Consider the following 11,843-nt stretch of genomic DNA (forward strand, 5'->3'; position numbering starts at 1 on the left):
TGTTGCCTGTGTTTTTTTTTTCTTGTCACGCCTTCTTTTTTTACGCAGCTGTGCTTATTTTGACACAACCGCAACTTTTTTTGATGTGTGCCGAAGTCCCGCAATACAATTCTCCAATGGCGAAATGCAGAAATTCGCTGCGAATCCATGATTGGGGGAAAAATTTGCTCATCACTAAAGGAAAACGCACAGAAAGGGACTACTTAGTGCCAATTGGCATATCTTTCCTTGGAACACTATCTACCAGTTTCCAAAGTGTCTCTGGAAGCAACATCAGCACTCTCATTTTTCCCCCCTTCCTACGAGGCGTACGGGTGATCTCTCTGGTTTCATTTCCTGTATGGGACAAACAGGAAATAGGGGAGCAGCTGGAGTTTGTATTTGCAAAATCCAAACATGATCATCCTCTGGTGTTGATTAGGTTTTCTGCTATTGAATAGTTGTGTTGAAATTCATCAGGGATTCATTATTAGATAATAAAAGCTATATTAATTATGTCTTATCAGTGTACACACATTAAAATCAATAGAAAATAACTATTTAGCCAGTCGATAATATAGCATAAAATAACTTTATTGGCAGATGAAGCATAATGATAATTGCATTGTAGTAATATCCCTTCCTATCATGTTTGTTCATAGCACCGAGCTGACTGGAGCGAAAAGGCCATCATTTATTTGCAAACTTTAATAATGTGTCATGGGGGCCCATATACAAATGCACTCCTAATTTATTAAAGGGGAACTCCACCGAAAAACACAACTTTTTGAAAAGAAAGCAACTTTGCAATATACATCAGTTAAAAAATATGCAGCCTTTTCATGATGCTTAATGTAATAATATGGATTGGAAGAGTTCCCTAAGCCCCGCCCCCTGTTCCCCTGCTGATCTGGCTGACTACTTTGAGATTCAAATAAAATGTAACAGTAGTCGCCTGCCTTCAGCCTGCCTCCTCCCAATCCCACAATTCCCTGTACACGTGATGTCAATAAGAGAAAGGAACCTTATGGTGCAATGCATTGTGGGTTATATACTGTAGTTAATGCATGCTGTCTGTAAGCTGTGGAGAAGTTGTTACAATTTGTAGCAGCAGTGTTTTAGTCCCTCCTCCCCTGCCAGGATTTCAAATGATGCAGAAAGAAAACTGTTTTGCAGCTGCATTTCAGCACATACAAATGTTATTTTTCAACACTTTTTGAAGAAACAGATTACTGTGATCAGTATTTGGGTGGTATTTCTGTGTTGCGTGGGGCTCTAACAGATTTTGGTTTAGAAGCCGGAGTTCCCCTTTAAGGTACTTGCTTCCAGACACGCTCCTGCACTTCCACTTGGTTGCCAGTGCATCCATCTTGCCTTTTCTGATGAATGGTGTACAAATGCACCATAAAGATTTCTTATTCTTTCTTTTTACCCATTATTTATAAAAAACACATAAAGCAGCATCTTTTTGATCCAGGAGGATAATATTTAGTCCCACTGTGTGCTTGTAAATACAGGTATGGGACCTGTTATCCAGAATGCTCGGGACTTGGGGTTTTCCGGATAAGGGATCTTTCTGTAATTTGGATCTCCAAAAAAATCATTTAAACATTAAATAAACCCAATAGGGCTGTTCTGCCCCCAATAAGGGGTAATTATATCTTAGTTGGGATCAAGTACAGGTACTGTTTTATTATTACAGAGAAAAGGGAATCATTTAACCATTAAATAAACCCAATAGGGCTGTTCTGCCCCCAATAAGGGGTAATTATATCTTAGTTGGGATCAAGTACAGGTACTGTTTTATTATTACAGAGAAAAGGAATCATTTAACCATTAAATAAAACCAATAGGGCTGTTCTGCCCCCAATAAGGGGTAATTATATCTTAGTTGGGATCAAGTACAGGTACTGTTTTATTATTACAGAGAAAGGGGAATCATTTAACCATTAAATAAACCCAATAGGGCTGTTCTGCCCCCAATAAGGGGTAATTATATCTTAGTTGGGATCAAGTACAGGTACTGTTTTATTATTACAGAGAAAAGGGAATCATTTAACCATTAAATAAACCCAATAGGGCTGTTCTGCCCCCAATAAGGGGTAATTATATCTTAGTTGGGATCAAGTACAGGTACTGTTTTATTATTACAGAGAAAAGGGAATCATTTAACCATGAAATAAACCCAATAGGGCTGTTCTGCCCCCAATAAGGGGTAATTATATCTTAGTTGGGATGAAGTACAAGGTACTTCTTTGAAAGTGTCAAATGGAGCTCCTACCTCATCAGCCTTACTAGGATTCTCTGTTTACCAATCTCAATTTTATATAATGACTCTGATAGTCATCGTGTTGTATAAATAAATAGCGCGCCAGATGAAACTTTATCTTCTTGTATATTTGTAGCTAAGGTTCATTGATGATTCCTCCTAATGCTGCTGCTGCTGCTGATTCATGTATTCCTGCCCATGTTGTGTGTGTTAGTTACCGCAGGCATGTAACGGCAACCATGGAAATAAAAAAAAAAATCAGGATTTGCAATGTATTTAGCCCTTGGCTTTCAATTTAAAAAAATGCTTGAAGCTTTCATTGGTAGAAAGGGTTTGGCCCCGCGTGAGTCACAGAACTCATGCCTGCTGTGCGCTGTTTTCTCCAAGTTATTTTAATGAAGTGAGTCAAGTGATACGGCATCACAGGAGCCTCAGAACTACATGTCCGATCTTATTTCTGTCCATGCAAACTGCTCATGCCTAATCATTGCCCATGCCCCCTTGAGTAAGGCTGCCCCACAAACAACTGACTGATGGAGGTTTGGAAATCTAAATATAGAGCAGAATATTTTTCTTCTTCTGTTTTAGTGGGATGACCGTAACTTGGGTGCTATGGCTCAGTGTGCTGGGCTCTGCATCTGCTTTTTATTAGGGCTTAGTCATTTATAGGATACATCAGTGCCAGCATCCATCTGCTCCTTTCTACAAGTCACACAAATGCACATGATGTTTTTGTAAATGAAACCAAACAGGGATGAAGAAACGTTAGTCCAAGGGTAAAATCTACATAGTCTTGCCTTAAAATAGGCAGCCTATATAGGTACAGGTATGCGACCCCTTATCCAGAATTTTTCAAATTATGGAAAAGGCCATCTCCCATAGACTCCATTATAAGCAAATAATTCTAATTTTTAAAAAGTATTCCCTTTTCTCTGTAATAATAAAACAGTACCTGTACTTGATCCCAACTAAGATATAATTACCCCTTATTGGGGCAGAACAGCCCTATTGGGTTTATTTAATGGTTAAATGATTCCCTTTTCTCTGTAATAATAAAACAGTACCTGTACTTGATCCCAACTAAGATATAATTACCCCTTATTGGGGGCAGAACAGCCCTATTGGGTTTATTTAATGGTTAAATGATTCCCTTTTCTCTGTAATAATAAAACAGTACCTGTACTTGATCCCAACTAAGATATAATTACCCCTTATTGGGGCAGAACAGCCCTATTGGGTTTATTTAATGGTTAAATGATTCCCTTTTCTCTGTAATAATAAAACAGTACCTGTACTTGATCCCAACTAAGATATAATTACCCCTTATTGGGGGCAGAACAGCCCTATTGGGTTTAATTAATGGTTAAATGATTCCCTTTTCTCTGTAATAATAAAACAGTACCTGTACTTGATCCCAACTAAGATATAATTACCCCTTATTGGGGGCAGAACAGCCCTATTGGGTTTATTTAATTGTTCAATGGTTAAATGAATGTACTTGATCCCAACTTATTGATCCTTATTGGAGGCAAAACAGTCCTATTGGGTTTAATTACTATTTACAGGGTTGGACTGGGGGGGTGCAGGATCCAATGGGGCTGCTGCCCCAGACGCCCTGCAGGTGCCCCCGCTGGCTGCATAACCCGTACCCCTTGGAGGCCCCCGCTGCACCCCCTAACCCCCCATCCAACCTCCTCCCCTGAGCACATCAGTTTAACGTGTCAGGGAAAGAAAACCGCCGGCCAGGGGAGCACAGGCAAGGGTTGGGTCTGGCCCGCTGGGGCCCACCAGGTTTTTTCCCGGTAATAAAGTAATGACAATATAATGCACTGTTGCCCTGCACTGGTAAAACTGGTGTGTTTGCTACAGTAACACTACTATAATTTATATAATAAGCTGCTGTGTAGCCACGGGGGCAGCCATTCAAGCTGGGAAAAAGGAGAAAAGGCACAGGTTACATAGCAGATAACAGATAAGCTCTGTAGAATACAGTAGTGTTTTATCTGTTATCTGCTATGTGCCTGTGCCTTTTCTCCTTTGAATGGCTGCCTCCATGGCTACACAGCAGCTTATTTATATAAATTATAGTAGACTTTCTGAAGTAAACACACAACTTTTACCAGTGCAGGGCAGCAGCACATTATATTTTAGTTACTTTTATACACTTTCATTTTTTGGTGTTACTGTTCCTTTAAAGGAAAACTATACCCCAATCAATGGAGATGGCTATAAAAATATTGCATAAACAGCTCATATGTAAAACCCTGCTTCATATAAATAAACCATTTTCATAAAAATATACTTTTAGTATGAGCTATTGGGTAATCCTACATGGAAGATTTAAGTACTAAGGGCCGCCCCCTAGGGACATACAGTTCAAACAAACCAAGGGCACACAAAAGCCAAGGCACACATACATGCTAGGCCCCATCAGCCAATGAATGGACAGAATTCTGTCTTTTGCTCCCACACTGCTTCCTGTTAGAGTTAGAGCTGCATTATTTCCTGTCAGCTGACCTCTACTAAATGGCGGCTCAAGGGAAAGTATGTAAAAGGGCAATATTTACTGAGATATATATTCCAGTTTGGTGAGATTTAATAGGCCACTTAATATGATATAAACTATCTGTCTGATAAGAATTCATTTTGGGGGTATAGTTTTCCTTTAAGGGCTCATTTATGAATTTCAGATGCACTTTATTATGTAAATTTCAGTATCATTCATTTGCTTCCAGCGCATTAAAGGGGGTGTTTCACTTTTAAATGAACTTTTAGTATATTATAGAATGGTCAGTTCTAAGCAACTTTTCAACTGGTCTTCATTGTTTATTTGCTATAGTTTTTGAATTAACTGCTTTCTTATTCCAACTCTTTGCATTTTTTTTTCCCCTGGTTTGCAATGGTTTCCTTGCACCAATAGGCACCCTTGCTAGTGATTCATCAGAACAGGGTGGGTACGATGGCATTTGCGCCAATATGCAGATATGCAAGGAGCGTGTTTAGGTGCAGTGATCACTCTTGCGTGGCCGCCCTTGTGGCTGCATTCATACTGGAGCCATATAGTGTTTATAGCATATTATTTTGGGTCCTTTACTGATGACTTGCCATCACTGTTAGTAATGAATTATTGAGAGGGTACTTCTTGTTGGCCTCCTCCATAACTTCCATTCTTGTTTCAATTCTCTCCCTTTCCTCTTCCATCTTTTCATTTCACCCAACCTCTTTATTATTTAAACCCAATTATTGCCTTATCTTATTCTTCATTCTCAATGCTATTGGGCCCACCTTCTCTCTCCCCTCAAGCTCCCCTCCCTGCCTGTTTGTTTTTAATTAAGTCTCTGCCTCCCTATTTCTTTCTCCTCAATTCCCAGCTCTAATTTGAAGCCATTTATCAATATCCGTGCCTACAGTACCCCCTGTCCCTTTCACTCAGTATAATGAAGAATTCTAATACTCCTCACACTGACACTGCACCCACTGGCACTATTTGTGGGTCCCTGGGGCACTATAGCTCTTTGATGGAGGGGCATGGGGCAGAATGTTTATGGCGCGGGAATGGGCAGAACGGCTATTTGTCCTACAGCAGTCATGCACAGATGAGACCAGTAAATCAAAATCATTTCCAAACATTTTTTAATTGTTTTTGAAAGTACCGGCGTGTATAATTGCTCCCAATGATTAACCTTCTGTTGGTAAATGAATAACCCAGATTGTTATAACCGATATAATAGGACGCATATTATCTGCAGCATGCCAGTGTCAGGGTAATTTCCTAGGCTTGCGGAGAAGGCCGTTTTGCAGCACAAATCACTGCAATTTAAATATTTATGTAAATGGAAAGCAGGAAACTGAATGCTGAATTTGCACTAAATGTTTATGATAATCATGGGTATTATATTGCAATCTCGGAGCAGGAGTGGGCTACCGCCATAAGTGCTCCGTAAATACGGTGCATTTGCATTTTTAAGCACGTTCTTCTCCAAATGTCCAGCTGTAATTCTGGTGCTTTTAACCCTTCTTATTGTTCCGTGGTTAATGGCTAATGCTGCAATGCATTCCCCGCCAATATGGAAGGGCACTCTGCAGGGACGCCATGCTTCAGCTTCCCAGGCCTGTCTTTCATAATATAAAGCAGATGTGTTGGGTTTTCATTGAGAAAAAGAAATTAATTCACAGAACGTTTTAATTACTCTTCCATTACCATTGATACAGTTGAAGGAGCTCAGCTAAATTCTCTGCATTTTTTTTCAAAGTACATAATAAAATCTAACCTTGGAACGACGGCTGCAATTATCTTGTGTTGCTGTAATACTCATGATAGACAATTAAGGTACTTTCTAAGTTAACAAGAACCATAAGTAAAGAAGTAACAAGAACCAAAGTGTGACCAGTAGACACTTGTAATAGATGTAATGTAATAGAAGTTGGTGAGATTGCCAACTACGTGCCCATTGGCCAGTCATCACATTCCACCCACTGGCTTCCTATACTGGGAGCAGGGCCAACTGGAGATTTAAGTCTCCACTGTGGCTTTTTACTATATGGCCTGGGCATCATGCAGCCCCAAACCCTCTGCCACCTTATGGCAAGCTGGATATTTGACAGCCTTTTGAGTCACCACTGTGGCTAATATCTATATAACCTGGGTAGCATGCAACCCCAAACCCCCTGCGACCCTAGGCCCAGGCCTTTGTGACCTAGCCACAAACCTAAGCCTGTTGATGGGCAGGCCAAAAACCCACTGTAACCAATCAAAAGGAAGCTATTTGAAAGCAAACACACAGTTAGTTGCTATTGGCTGCTAGACTTGGACAAAGCTTTATTGATTTCATGATAGGTGCTCGTTGGTTGTTATGGGTTACTGGATAATTGGGGCTTTATTACTGCTGAGTAATGAAACTTGAGGATATTCCCTCACTATGCCTAAAACCACATGGAGTTGGAATGGGAAGAATCATGGGTTTCCCAATATCTATTTTTATTATAACCTCTTAAATTCTTGTTCCAAGATGGTTGGATTTTAAAATTGATGGCCTTGCAAGCAGTCCTGAACCTTTTTTTTTATTTTTATTATGATTCTTGAGTTGCCCTGTATAATGAAAGGCACAGTGCAAGACATAATTAAACAATTAACACACACCCTTGAGTGGGAAATCTGGCTTATCTAGGTAGTATTTACCTTTGCCGTAAAAGGAACCATTTTTATTACTATATTTTAGAAAGTACCTGATATTTCTGCAATCCTGTGCAGAGAAGTTATGGTCACCATCGACGTCCAGCTGCAACATAGTTAGTCTCTTTCTGCATCATTTGAAATCCTGGCAGGGGAGGAGGGACTAAAACATTGATGTTACAAATTGCAGCGACTTCTCCACAGCTTACAGTAAGCATGTGGGAACTATATACCCACAATGCATTGCACTGATGTTCCTTTCCTTATTGATATCTTGTGTGCAGGGAATTGTGGGATATGGAGAATGCAAGCTGAAGGCAGGCTGAGGGCAGACGACTACTGTTCCTTTTTTTTTTTTTGTCTCAAAGTAGTCAGATCAGGGGAACAGGGGGCGGGGCTTAGGGAACTGTTCCAAACCATTTAATTACATTAAAAAATCATGAAAAGGCTGCATATTTTGTAATTTATGTATTTTGCAAAGTTGATTGAGATTATATTTACTCCTCAAAAAGCTTACGATGTGTTTGGGTGGAGTTCCCCTTTAAATGATTCACACTAGCACCTTATTTAATGGATTTAATTAATTTTGAGAGTAGGTGTGTAAAATGATTGCAAATGGTGCTGATTCTGAGTGCATTTTTAACTGCAGACAACAATTTAGCCATAAATCACTTGAAAGCATTAGTTATCCATCAGTCACTCTAACCAGATTAACTCATAACATCCTCTCCTGCCAAAGTCTTTGTTCTGCCCAGTCTGCATTTGATCATTCTGTAGCTTTTTGACATGTCCGACCACCCAATTCTACTTCAAACAAAGCTCATTACTTATTTCCTTTTTATTAATTACTGCTTTACTGTTACCACTGCTGATTTTATTTCTCCCCCCCCCCAACAATTACATCAGGCGCAAAACTGTGTTTGGCTGCAACACCGCTGGAATTCTGGGTAACAACTGCTGCATTGTGGGAGAAACATGGCTTATTGCACACTGCATTTTTACATAGTATAACAGTGATTAGGTTTCCTCTATGCCAATTATGTACAGGTATGGGATCCCTTATCTGGAAACCCGTTATCCAGAATGTTCTGAATTACGGAAAGGCCAATTGCCATAGACTCCATTATAAGCAAATAATTAAAAAATTTTTTTAAATGATTCCCTTTTCTCTGTAATAATAAAACAGAACCTGTACTTGATCCCAACTAAGATATAATTACCCCTTATTGGGTTTATTTAATGGTTAAATGATTCCCTTTTCTCTGTAATAATAAAACAGTACCTGTACTTGATCCCAACTAAGATATAATTACCCCTTATTGGGGGCAGAACAGCCCTATTGGGTTTATTTAATGGTTAAATGATTCCCTTTTCTCTGTAATAATAAAACAGTACCTGTACTTGATCCCAACTAAGATATAATTACCCCTTATTGGGGGCAGAACAGCCCTATTGGGTTTATTTAATGGTTAAATGATTCCCTTTTCTCTGTAATAATAAAACAGTACCTGTACTTGATCCCAACTAAGATATAATTACCCCTTATTGGGGGCAGAACAGCCCTATTGGGTTTATTTAATGGTTAAATGATTCCCTTTTTCTCTGTAATAATAAAACAGTACCTGTACTTGATCCCAACTAAGATATAATTACCCCTTATTGGGAGCAGAACAGCCCTATTGGGTTTATTTAATGGTTAAATGATTCCCTTTTCTCTGTAATAATAAAACAGTACCTGTACTTGATCCCAACTAAGATATAATTACCCCTTATTGGAGGCAAAACAAGCCTATTGGGTTTATTCCATATTTAAATGATTTTTAGCAGACTTAAGTTATGGAGATCCAAATAACAGAAAGATCCCTTATCTGGAAAACCCCAGGTCCCGAGCATTCTGGATAACAGGTCCCATACCTGTAATACAGAATTATAATAAGTAAAACATAGAGCATCCTTGTGGATGGGAAATGTGTGACATGCAGGTATGTACAGTGTAAGCAAATAAGGGTGTTGTATTAGTGTTTGCTTTGCAGATAGATTTAACCAGTTTACTTTATCCCTTGTGTCACTGCAAGTTTTTCTTGTTTGTATAGTGTGTTTCCTCAATAATAAATATGACCTTGGTTGGCTCTATTGTTATGGGCCCATTAGCTGCCGATATCAGCAGCTAGAATCACCCCGTGTATGGGCACTCCCGACGGGCCTGCCCGACTGATATCTGGCCTTAAATCGGGCAGATATCGATCAGGCAGGTTAAAAAATCTTTGCCTATACCCGTCGTTATAATTTGATCGCTTGGCCCCAAGGCCAAACGATCTAATTATCCTGGATTCTCCCAATATCCCCCACCTAAGCCAAGCGAGCGGATCTGAAGGTATATGGCCACCTTTAGAGAATTGCCTATCCTTAGTAACTTTCCAACTGCTCTTTACTTTTTATAGTTTTTGAATTATTTGCCTTCCTTTTCTGCCTCTTTCCAGTTTTCAAATAGGGGTCACTTACCCCAACATCCATCAAACTATTGCTATGGGAGGCTAACATGTTATTTTTTTATTCAGGCCCATTTCGGGCAGGTACACTGGCACTCCCCACAGGTACTTGAAAGTGTAAAGAGCATGTATGGACAGAAGTACCTTTTGTAGTTTTGTTTACCATTGACACATGTGTGAAGGCCCGCTGATTCTGAATGATATCTCGGTACAATGGATATCAGTTGAATAGGTACCTGGAAAGGTGTGAAACTTCATTGACAAGTTCATGGTGCGTTGGCAGATAAGTAAAGGGTAACTGCAATTCCTATGGTCATTCATGGGCCATACCATGTGTCCTCTATAGTACTCTCTCCTTCCGTTCAGCCCATGGCTCTTATACCTATTGTGTTGTTTATTTTTAGAAGTGTAAGGGTAGCAGATCATTACAACCGACTGCAATAAAAACCAGACTTCTTACATTCTTCTGACGCTGAGAATCTTTGCTCATGGTGAAGACCGAGGCACCATTTATAAACACATGTGCATATGACATCATGGCTCCATTTTTTTTCCTCCCTCTCATTTCCATTGGCAAAGGTCACACACAGTATTTGTCCTCAGACGATGCGGTTCAAATACCTCACTCTACAAACAGAACAGAGAGAATGAATGCAATATTTCCATTTACAGGGATTTCCCATAATCACAACCATATGGTATGTTCCATATTTTTTTTTTTTTTAAACTTCCTTTTTATGTATGTCTCGTTACTAAGTGCTTGGCAGTTTCCCGATATTATGAATATATAGCTAGATTTTATATAATCGTCTGATAATTTTACCAGTTATGTTTAAATTTTATTGCTAAAATATACTGTATATTACTGAATAGGCAATGATAGCTGTAATATCTAGGAAGAGTAATATATGTTATTAGAGATATATTAGTGAGTAAAAGTAATGCATTGTTGGTACCCAAGCATCATAAATGGAAACATGCCTTATATTTAAGGGCTATAATAATAACAACAGAATCACAATGTGCAGCTATAACTTTACCCTTTCAATAAAATGCAGAATATTGCATTATAAGGATTATTAGAATTTCATCCATAAAACAGCATAGGGCTGCGGCTTACAATGAGATTCAGATAGGATCCATGACAACTGGGACAGAATGCTCTGTTATAAAGATATCTAGAATCTCAGCCATTAAACTTGACAGAACTGATGGGACTGATTATAGCTATGGGATCTATTATCTGAAAACCCATTCATCTGAAATCTCTGAAATACAGGGGTACTATTTCCTATTGTGCTCTGCTTAAACAAGAAGGAAAGCATTTTGGCATTTTATTTCTAATAGATTAGTCACAAAAGTGCCAAAAAGTGGCATACCTGTCTTCTTGGAATCAAAACTGGACAGGTTTGAGGCCAATAATCAAACTCCATTGGTATGGCCATATATGCACCGATATTATCATACAAAATAAAAGTTCTGTGAGTGTATGGCGGAAGACGAGGTGACCAATATGGGCAAAGACCTTGGATAACGGTCGTCTCGTTGATCAGGCAGGATGGAAAATTTGGATCTTTGAAGGCGATCTGAGCAAAGACAAGCATTTAGTGCTGAATCATCAGATAGGGGTAGAATTATTTTGTGTATCTGATGATTCAGCTCTGAACGTTAGTGGAGGGTATGAACGACCTTTTCTGTGACCAATGGCCACCATTAGGTTGGCTCTTGATCTGCTACCCATCCATCTGGCCAGAGATTGCTATATGTGCATTTACAGGCAGCTTGACTCTGCTCTTTTGAACATTCTGTTAAATGCATCTTCTTATCTAAATACATTGGATAGAGGGTAGAGTTTTGTTTAGAGAAGAGTTGTCTGGAAACACCAGGACTCATTGTAACCATTTTAGGCCTTCCAGAGAGAACCACATTAATG

Source organism: Xenopus tropicalis, chromosome 6 (assembly GCF_000004195.4).
Source record: "Xenopus tropicalis strain Nigerian chromosome 6, UCB_Xtro_10.0, whole genome shotgun sequence".
NCBI classification, from domain to species: domain Eukaryota; kingdom Metazoa; phylum Chordata; class Amphibia; order Anura; family Pipidae; genus Xenopus; species Xenopus tropicalis.